General features: G+C 42.5%; 1 pseudogene; it reads right to left on the bottom strand.

Annotated features, from left to right (window-relative positions):
- The window catches only part of LOC138142606 (sulfotransferase 1A1-like), a 2,594-nt pseudogene extending 2,295 nt beyond the window's left edge, over nucleotides 1–299 (bottom strand).
- Nucleotides 300–7,444: the final 7,145 nt, after the last annotated feature.

Raw genomic sequence — 7,444 nt, 5'->3', positions numbered from 1 at the left:
CCTCTGAATTGTAGAGAGATGGCAGATAGTAGAGAACTAAAGACCCTGCAGGGATTGTGATTGCACCCAGCTGTTAAGGGAGCTGAGAAGGAAGGGAGCAGGAAGCTGTGGCCCTGGAGGGTTATTGGGATTGGGATAGGTGGGGTTTACTCACCAGACATGGGGTAGGTGCTGATGAGATCATCAGGCCAGACCTGAAAATCCTTCATTGTCTCCAGAGTTTTGGCAAAGTACTTGATGAGTGGAATACCCTTCACGTACACCAGGGGTGGGCATGAGTGGTCTAGGATCAGCTCCATCCTGGAATGCAAATGATCAGATGGGGAGCCTTCAGTTACCTTGGTTCCATGGAACCTCCTTTGTATGTGTGGCCACTTTCCTCTCCCCCTTCCACTTTTCCAGCTCAGCATACTTACCTCTGTCAGTTATGTGGGGGGATGGACTTGAGGAGTCTCCACTACCACTCATGCCTCAAAGGGGTCCCTTCTGTGCCCTACAAGTAGTGAACAAAACAACCTCCATTGTTAAGAGTTGTAGGGAAGGATAGCCTCTGCTCTCCTAGTGCCTATGTAGCTCCAATTGTTTCAGGCATTTTCTTGCATTGAGCCTGAACTTGCCTCTTTGAAGCTCCTGCCTTGCTCCTGGTTTTGCCAAAAGACCAAGTGAAGCAATTCTAATCTGATTTCTACGTGACGTCCCTTCAGATATTTAAAGATAGCCACCGTGTCCTGTGTCAGTAAACATTGATTAAGCACCTGCTATGAGCCAGGCACTGGGATACAGGGGATACAGAAAGAGGCAAAAGATAGTCCCTGCCCTCAAGAAGTCTGCAGTCCAATGGGAGAGAGACAACATAAAGGTAGGTGGCACAATGGATGGAGTGCTGGGCCTGGAATCAGGAGGACTCCTCTTCCTGAGTTGAAATCTGGCCTCAGACATTAGTAGTGTGATTCTGGGCAAGTCACTTAACCATGTTGGCTTCAGTTTTCTCATCTGTAAAGTGAGATGGAGAAGGAAATGGCAAACCACTCCATTATCTTTGTCAAGAAAATCCCAAACAAAAAAAAAATAGAAAAGAAAACCCCCAATGGGATCACACAGAGTTAGGCATGACTGGGAATGACTGAACAGGCAAGTCAGTAGGTAGAGTAAAGGAGAGAGGACATTTCAAGAATTGGGGATAGCCAGAGAAATTGTGGTGCTGAGAGATTTAGTGTGTTGTCTGTAGAGCACCCAGGAGGCCAGTGTCACTGGATAAAAGAGTTGCACTGGGGAGAGTAAGGTGTTAGGGGACTGGAAGGGTAGGAGGAGGCTAGATTATGAAAAGCTTTGAATGCCAAGCAGAGCATTTTGCATTTTATCTTGGAGGCATTAGGAGACCACTAGAGTTTATTGAGGGAGTGGAGGTGTATGTGTGACGTGAGGAGACGCGTGCTCTAGAAAAACCACTTTAGTGGCTGAATCGGAGGCTGTATTGGAGTAGGGAGAGACTTGAGGCAGGCCGACTCGGGCTACTGCAACAGTCTAGGTGAGGGTCTACATTAGAGTGGTATGGTGTCAGAGGAAAGAAGGGGGCATTTTCCAGAGAGGCTGCAAAGATGAAATCAACAGATCTTAGCAATACATCAGATGTGAGGGGTCAGAAGTAGTATTCTAGGATGATTGATTACTAGGTTGTGAGTTTGAGGGACTTGGGATGGTGTTGCTCTCTCTAATGGAAATGCAAATTTGAAGATCTTCCCTGCCCCTAGGCTAAAGTGCACCTGGAGCCTGGGGTGGGAGGCTTGTTTTTCAGTAGATACTTCTTGATTGGCCAGTGAGTCAATAAGGTTGTTACATTCTCTGAGCCAGGAGAAGGCTATATAAGCCCTGATGTGCAGCTTTGTTTTGGGGGCTCACTTTGAGAAGTGTTCTGTGATTTGATCTATATTCTGGGAAGCGGTTGTCCAGGCCCCCTCCCCCCCCTTGAAAAACCCAGATGTGGAAACCCAGATGTTGACTGGGTATGGATGTAAGAAGAACCTGTATTGGCAGCAAACCCTGAGGACGCTTGGGGTGCTTGCTGTTACACTCTCTACCATAATAGGGAAAGGGGGAGAGAGTATTAGATAAAAAAAGTTTAGGGGGAAAGATAACAAGTTCAGTTTTGGACATGTTTAAGATGTCTACAGGACATCTAGTTTGAATTGTCTGAAAGGCAGTTGGAGAAGTGAGATTGTAGATTGGCAGAGAGATTGGGGCAGGAAAGGTAGATCCATCAGCATAGAGATGGTAATTAAATCCTTGGGAGCTGATGAAATCACAGTAGTATAGAGGGAGAAGAAGAGAGGGGTCCAGGACAGAGGGCTTGATCTGGAGGAGGATCCAGCAAGGTCTTCTGTTCTCCAGGGTTAACATTCCCAATTCCTTCAGTCCTTGAAAGGCATGGAATTCAAACACTAAAAACAACTATCTCAGTCCCCCCTCTCCCCCAACCCGGTTGCTCTTCAGGTTACCAGTTTCCTTAAACTGTGATACCCAAAACTTTAAGCAGCCCCACCAAGGCTGAATACATCAGGATTATTATTCTCTTGTTCCTGGGATGAATTCATTTTTTTCACTGAGCATCCGAGTAGTAAATTGTTGACCTTATGCCCAGTAGAGTCCCTGGAACTTTTTCAGATAAACTGCTTTCTAACCCTGCTTCCCATATTCTCTGCTTGTCATGTTAATTTCTTAAACTGAGTGTAAGACCTTAAATTTACCCCATTCATCTTAATCATCTTAATAGATTCTGTCCTGTCCTTTAGCCATTCCCACTCTCTCACTAATCTTCAATCTCTCTATCCTCTGACTGTTCCCCTGTTGCCTCCAGTATGTACATATCTTCCCCATCCTTTAAAATCCTCCTTTGAGATGCCCATTATCACCTCTTATTCAATACTGCACTAGCAATGTTAACTTTAGCAATAAGAGAAAAAAAAGAAAGAATTAGAATAGGCAATGAGGAAACAAAACTTGCTCTTTGAAGATGATATCATGGCATACTGCATACTTAAAGAATCCTAGAGAATCAGCTAATAAAACTACTTGAAACAACAGCTTTAGCAAAGTTTCAGGATATAAATAAACACACATAATCATCAGCATTTTTATATATTACCAAAAAAGCCCAACAATGAGAGATAGAGAAATTCCATTCAAAATAACTAGAAAATATAAAATATTTGGGAGTCTATCTGCCAAGACAAACCTAGGAACTATATGAACACAATAACAAAACACTTTTCATACAAAAAAAGTCAGATCTAAACAAATGGAAAAAATACTAATTGCTCATAGGTAGGCTGAGCTAATAGAATAAAAATGACAATTCTACCTAACTTAATTTAATTTTTCAATGACATGTCAATCAAACTACAAAAAATTATTTTATAGAGCTAGAAAAAAATAATAACAAAGTTCATTTGGAAGAACAAAAGGTTAAGAATATCAAGGGAATTAAAGAAAAAATGCAAATGAAGGGGGCCTCCCCATACTAGATCTAAAACTATATTACAAAATGGTAGTCATCAAAACTACTTGGTACTGGCTAAGAAATAGAGTGGTGGCTCAGTAGAATAGGTTAGGTACACAAGACACAGTGGTCAATGACTGTAGTAATCTATTTGATAAGCCAAAAGACTCCAGCTTCTGGGATAAGAACTCACTATTTGATGAAAACTGCTGGGAAAACTGCAAACTAGTAAGGCATAAATTAGCCATAGATCATCATCTCACACCCTATACCAAGATAAGGTTGAAATGGGTACAGGATTTAGAAATAAGGGATGATACCTTAAGCAAATTAGGAGAGCAAGAAATAGTTTACCTGTCAGATCTGTGGAGAAAGGAAGAATTTATGACCAAAAAGAGATAGAGAAATTATGAAATGCAAAATGGATCATTTTGATTACATTAAATTAAAAAGTAATTTTTTTCACAAAACTAATGCAACCGAGATTAGAAGGAAAACAGAAAGCTGGAAAACAATTTTTACAGCTGGTATTTCTTATGAACGCCTCATTTCTAGAGTATATAGAGAACTGAGTAAAATTTATAGAATATAGGTCATTCCCCAACTGATAGATGGTCAAAGTATATGAATAGGCAGTTTTCAGAGGAAGAGATTAAAGTTATCTATAGACATACGGGGCAATGCTTTAAATCACTATTGACTGGAGAAATACAGGCTAGAACAACTCTAAGGTACCACCTCATGCCTATCAAATTGGCTAATGACAGAAATGGAAAATGAAGAATGTGAAGTGCCCATCAGAAATTATACACCAAAGCCCCCTAAAACCTGCCAGAAGGGGCCCCTACCAGGGTCCCTGGAAACCACCTAATAGGCCATAATAGTGTGGGAACGTTTCACCTGTGTTACTAGAAAACATACCCCACATACAAGTCTGTTCTTGTTAGGTACCCAAGACTTTACTAGAAATGGTACCCCCCTCTTGGAACCACACTCTGTTGGCAAAACCTAGGTATATAAAAATGCATCTTACAGAAGACTTGATGCTGTCTTCCCTACTGGGGAGGCAGTCACCACAGTTAATAAACACTCTTATCAAATTATAATTGGCTTTGCTGTCATGTCCATTGTATTTGTCCATTTCACTTGGAGGTCCCAGCGAGATAGCCTTTGGCTTTGTATTGACAGCTGGACCAGGCTCCCTGGAGGGCCGAGAAAGCAATTCGCCCCAGGGGTGTGTGGCCACCAAGAGACATGCCTTGGCCCCAGGTAGAGTAGGAGGCTAAGCTGGATGTGGTGTTACAGCCCCTATGGGCTTCCAAGGTCAGGACGCTGACAGAGTGCCTTTTCTTTATGTATTAACTTTAATTGTCTACTTTAATTACCTGCTTTTTTTTTTTTAGGTTTATGTATTTTGTGTGTTTGTTACTTTAACTTTTGTCTTCACCTGCTTTTTTAAATTAATTGTTGCTGTAGCTTTAACCCTTTCTTTATGTGTTCTGTGTGTCTGTCACTAGGTGTTGCTGAATTTTTGTCTTGCTCTGTAACCTTAATTAAAAGACAGCTGGACCAGAGCCCAGGAAAGCAATTCAACTCTAGGGGCTGGCCGCTGAGAGATGTTCCTCGGCCCCAGGTTGTATTGCTTTCTTGAGAGGACCAGGAACCTGAGTCCATCTCAGCCCTGAGTCTCAGCCCAGGGAGCCATTGCTCCTGCCAGCTCCCCATCCCCTGACTTAACCACCCTGTCAAGGCTCTTCCCCCTCCAACAGATTGTTCCATCCCCGGGATCTGACCAGCTGTGATAGTAATGGCAATTAAAGATTCCCCTGTATTGGCTTGGTTTTCAAATTGATTGTGTTAAAACCCAGAGTTTGTTAATCCCACCTGTGGGATGGGCTTGTTGATGTGAAAAGAAAGTCCTGAACTGGGAGGAGCTGGTGATGTAGATTTGGAGAGACACTAGAGAGAGGCGGAAGATCTTTTTGGAAGCAGCACCTCGTGGAGAGAGAGAGAGACTAAGAGAATTGCTGGTGGCCGCTTTGAATTGCCCTGGACTTTTGAGACCTGCCCCCTGAGCTGCCAAGGACTGAGGAGACATGGCTGTTTTGCTGGTACTTTGTCTGTCTGTTTTGATGTTATTTTGCCAGATTTGTCCACTGGTGAAAGACTGTCCTTTTGTTGAAGAAGTCCTGGAACCTGGCTGTTCGCTAAGAAGCCCTGAGACTGTCCTGCAGACAGAGAGTGAATACTGTCCACTGGTGAGGGACAGTACTGTTGTTGCAGGGGTCTGGAGACTGTCCTGCAGACAGAGTGAATACTGTCCACTGGTGAAGGACAGTGCTGTTGTTGCAGGGGTCTGGGAGCCTTTCTGTTGGTTCAGAAGCCCTGAAGAAGGATTTTCTTGTTGTATGTTTACAGAAATCCTGGGAGAGGGCTTTGCTAATGTTTTCAGGAGTTCTAGGACTGTTCTACAGACAGAGGATAAATTCATGAAGGGACTGGCAATGTATCTTATGGCCTTGCTAAGCCTTGTCTCCCCAGGAACTAAGATTGCTGAGAACTTGCCTCGTGTCAAGATGAAGAAAAGACCTCCATTTGGGTATTAAGTGCTGTGTTTAAACTTGATGTAACTCTGGGGTAGATTCACTTGTGATCCAGGGGTGGGGAACTTTTGACCTTATGTTTGGAAACTAATCTCCATTTGAGAAGAGGGGCTTTGTGGTGGACTTAATTAAGGTATAGCCTAGGGGTGGAGAAGTATTTAGAACAGAGACTTTGTAATTGATTGAATGATTGGAAGGTCCTGGGGTGGGGTAGTACTTGGAGATTATTTAATCACACTTAGTAAATGCTGTATTTTGAATGATGTCATGTTTTGATCTTCTCTGTTCTTGGTTTGTCACTGAATAAAATAGAGAGCACCTATGCTGGTATTTTGAACCTGGGAAGTTGCCTTCTTTTGGCATTACATTACACCAGCCTACCTGGGACAACTGTCAACAGTTGCTCTGCCCTTGGTTGCTCCACCTAGGATCCCCAAAGGGAGGAAGTGAACTTTTTAAATCCAAAATTCTCAGTGCAAGGGGCCACCAGAGAGACAAAAATGCCACCAGAGTGTATTCTGTGTGTTGTGTTGTTTTGTGTATATCCTGTCTCTGGGATACCAGCAGGTAGAAAAGAGGAAACCACCTTCCTTTTGCCCTGCTATGTTTTTTTGTATATTCTGTCTGTATGTGTAAAGAAATTTCTTAATCTGCCACCCTTTAAGCCCAAAGCACCCAAGTAAGAAATGCTGTACCTGCGCTAGAAAGATTAATAATCTCTTAAGGAATGGCTGTTGGCAGAAAACCATTTCTCCTTCTACTTTTTGAACTCCAGCCAAAGTTCTCGAAGTAGAAAGACAAATGGACAGAGAGAGAATGGGAAATTTCTCCCCTAAAATCCATCTAAGAGAAAAGGAGTCACTTCAATGATCAAAGAGAAGTAGGTTTCCAACCTGCACTTTGAAATAGGACTAACACTTAACCCTTTCCTGGGTCACAGAAAGAGAACTGTGCAATATCATTGGGAATATAGATCCAGGTAATTGAATTCATTCTGATTACTATTTGGCACTACAAAACTGAAGTTTAAGGTCACCAGCTTGGTTATTCAATTGTTTTTATTTCAAAGTTCAAAATTAAGACCATGATTGTTACTGGTAAACAGTTGCATTATCTGTGTTGTATGAGAAGCAGTTTCTCTTAAAGTCTTGGAGTAGATCTGAAATTTTAAATGAATGAACACCTAAGAAAAGTTTATTTGAGCAAAATTTCAAAAAGAAAATTCCACTAAGATTCTCTTCCCTTTAATCCCAGTTCTTCTTAGCTAGGGCTACAAGAACACCCCCCACTCCCCCCCCGTCATCCAGCTCTGACGGAGCTGAGGAGACAGTAAGAGGTTTGAACC

This window comes from Petaurus breviceps, unplaced genomic scaffold (genome assembly GCF_028583685.1).
Source record: "Petaurus breviceps papuanus isolate PSGF00001 unplaced genomic scaffold, PetGlider_PUasm1.0 90594, whole genome shotgun sequence".
Classification (NCBI taxonomy): domain Eukaryota; kingdom Metazoa; phylum Chordata; class Mammalia; order Diprotodontia; family Petauridae; genus Petaurus; species Petaurus breviceps.
This window is presented reverse-complemented; position numbering and strand designations above follow the sequence as displayed.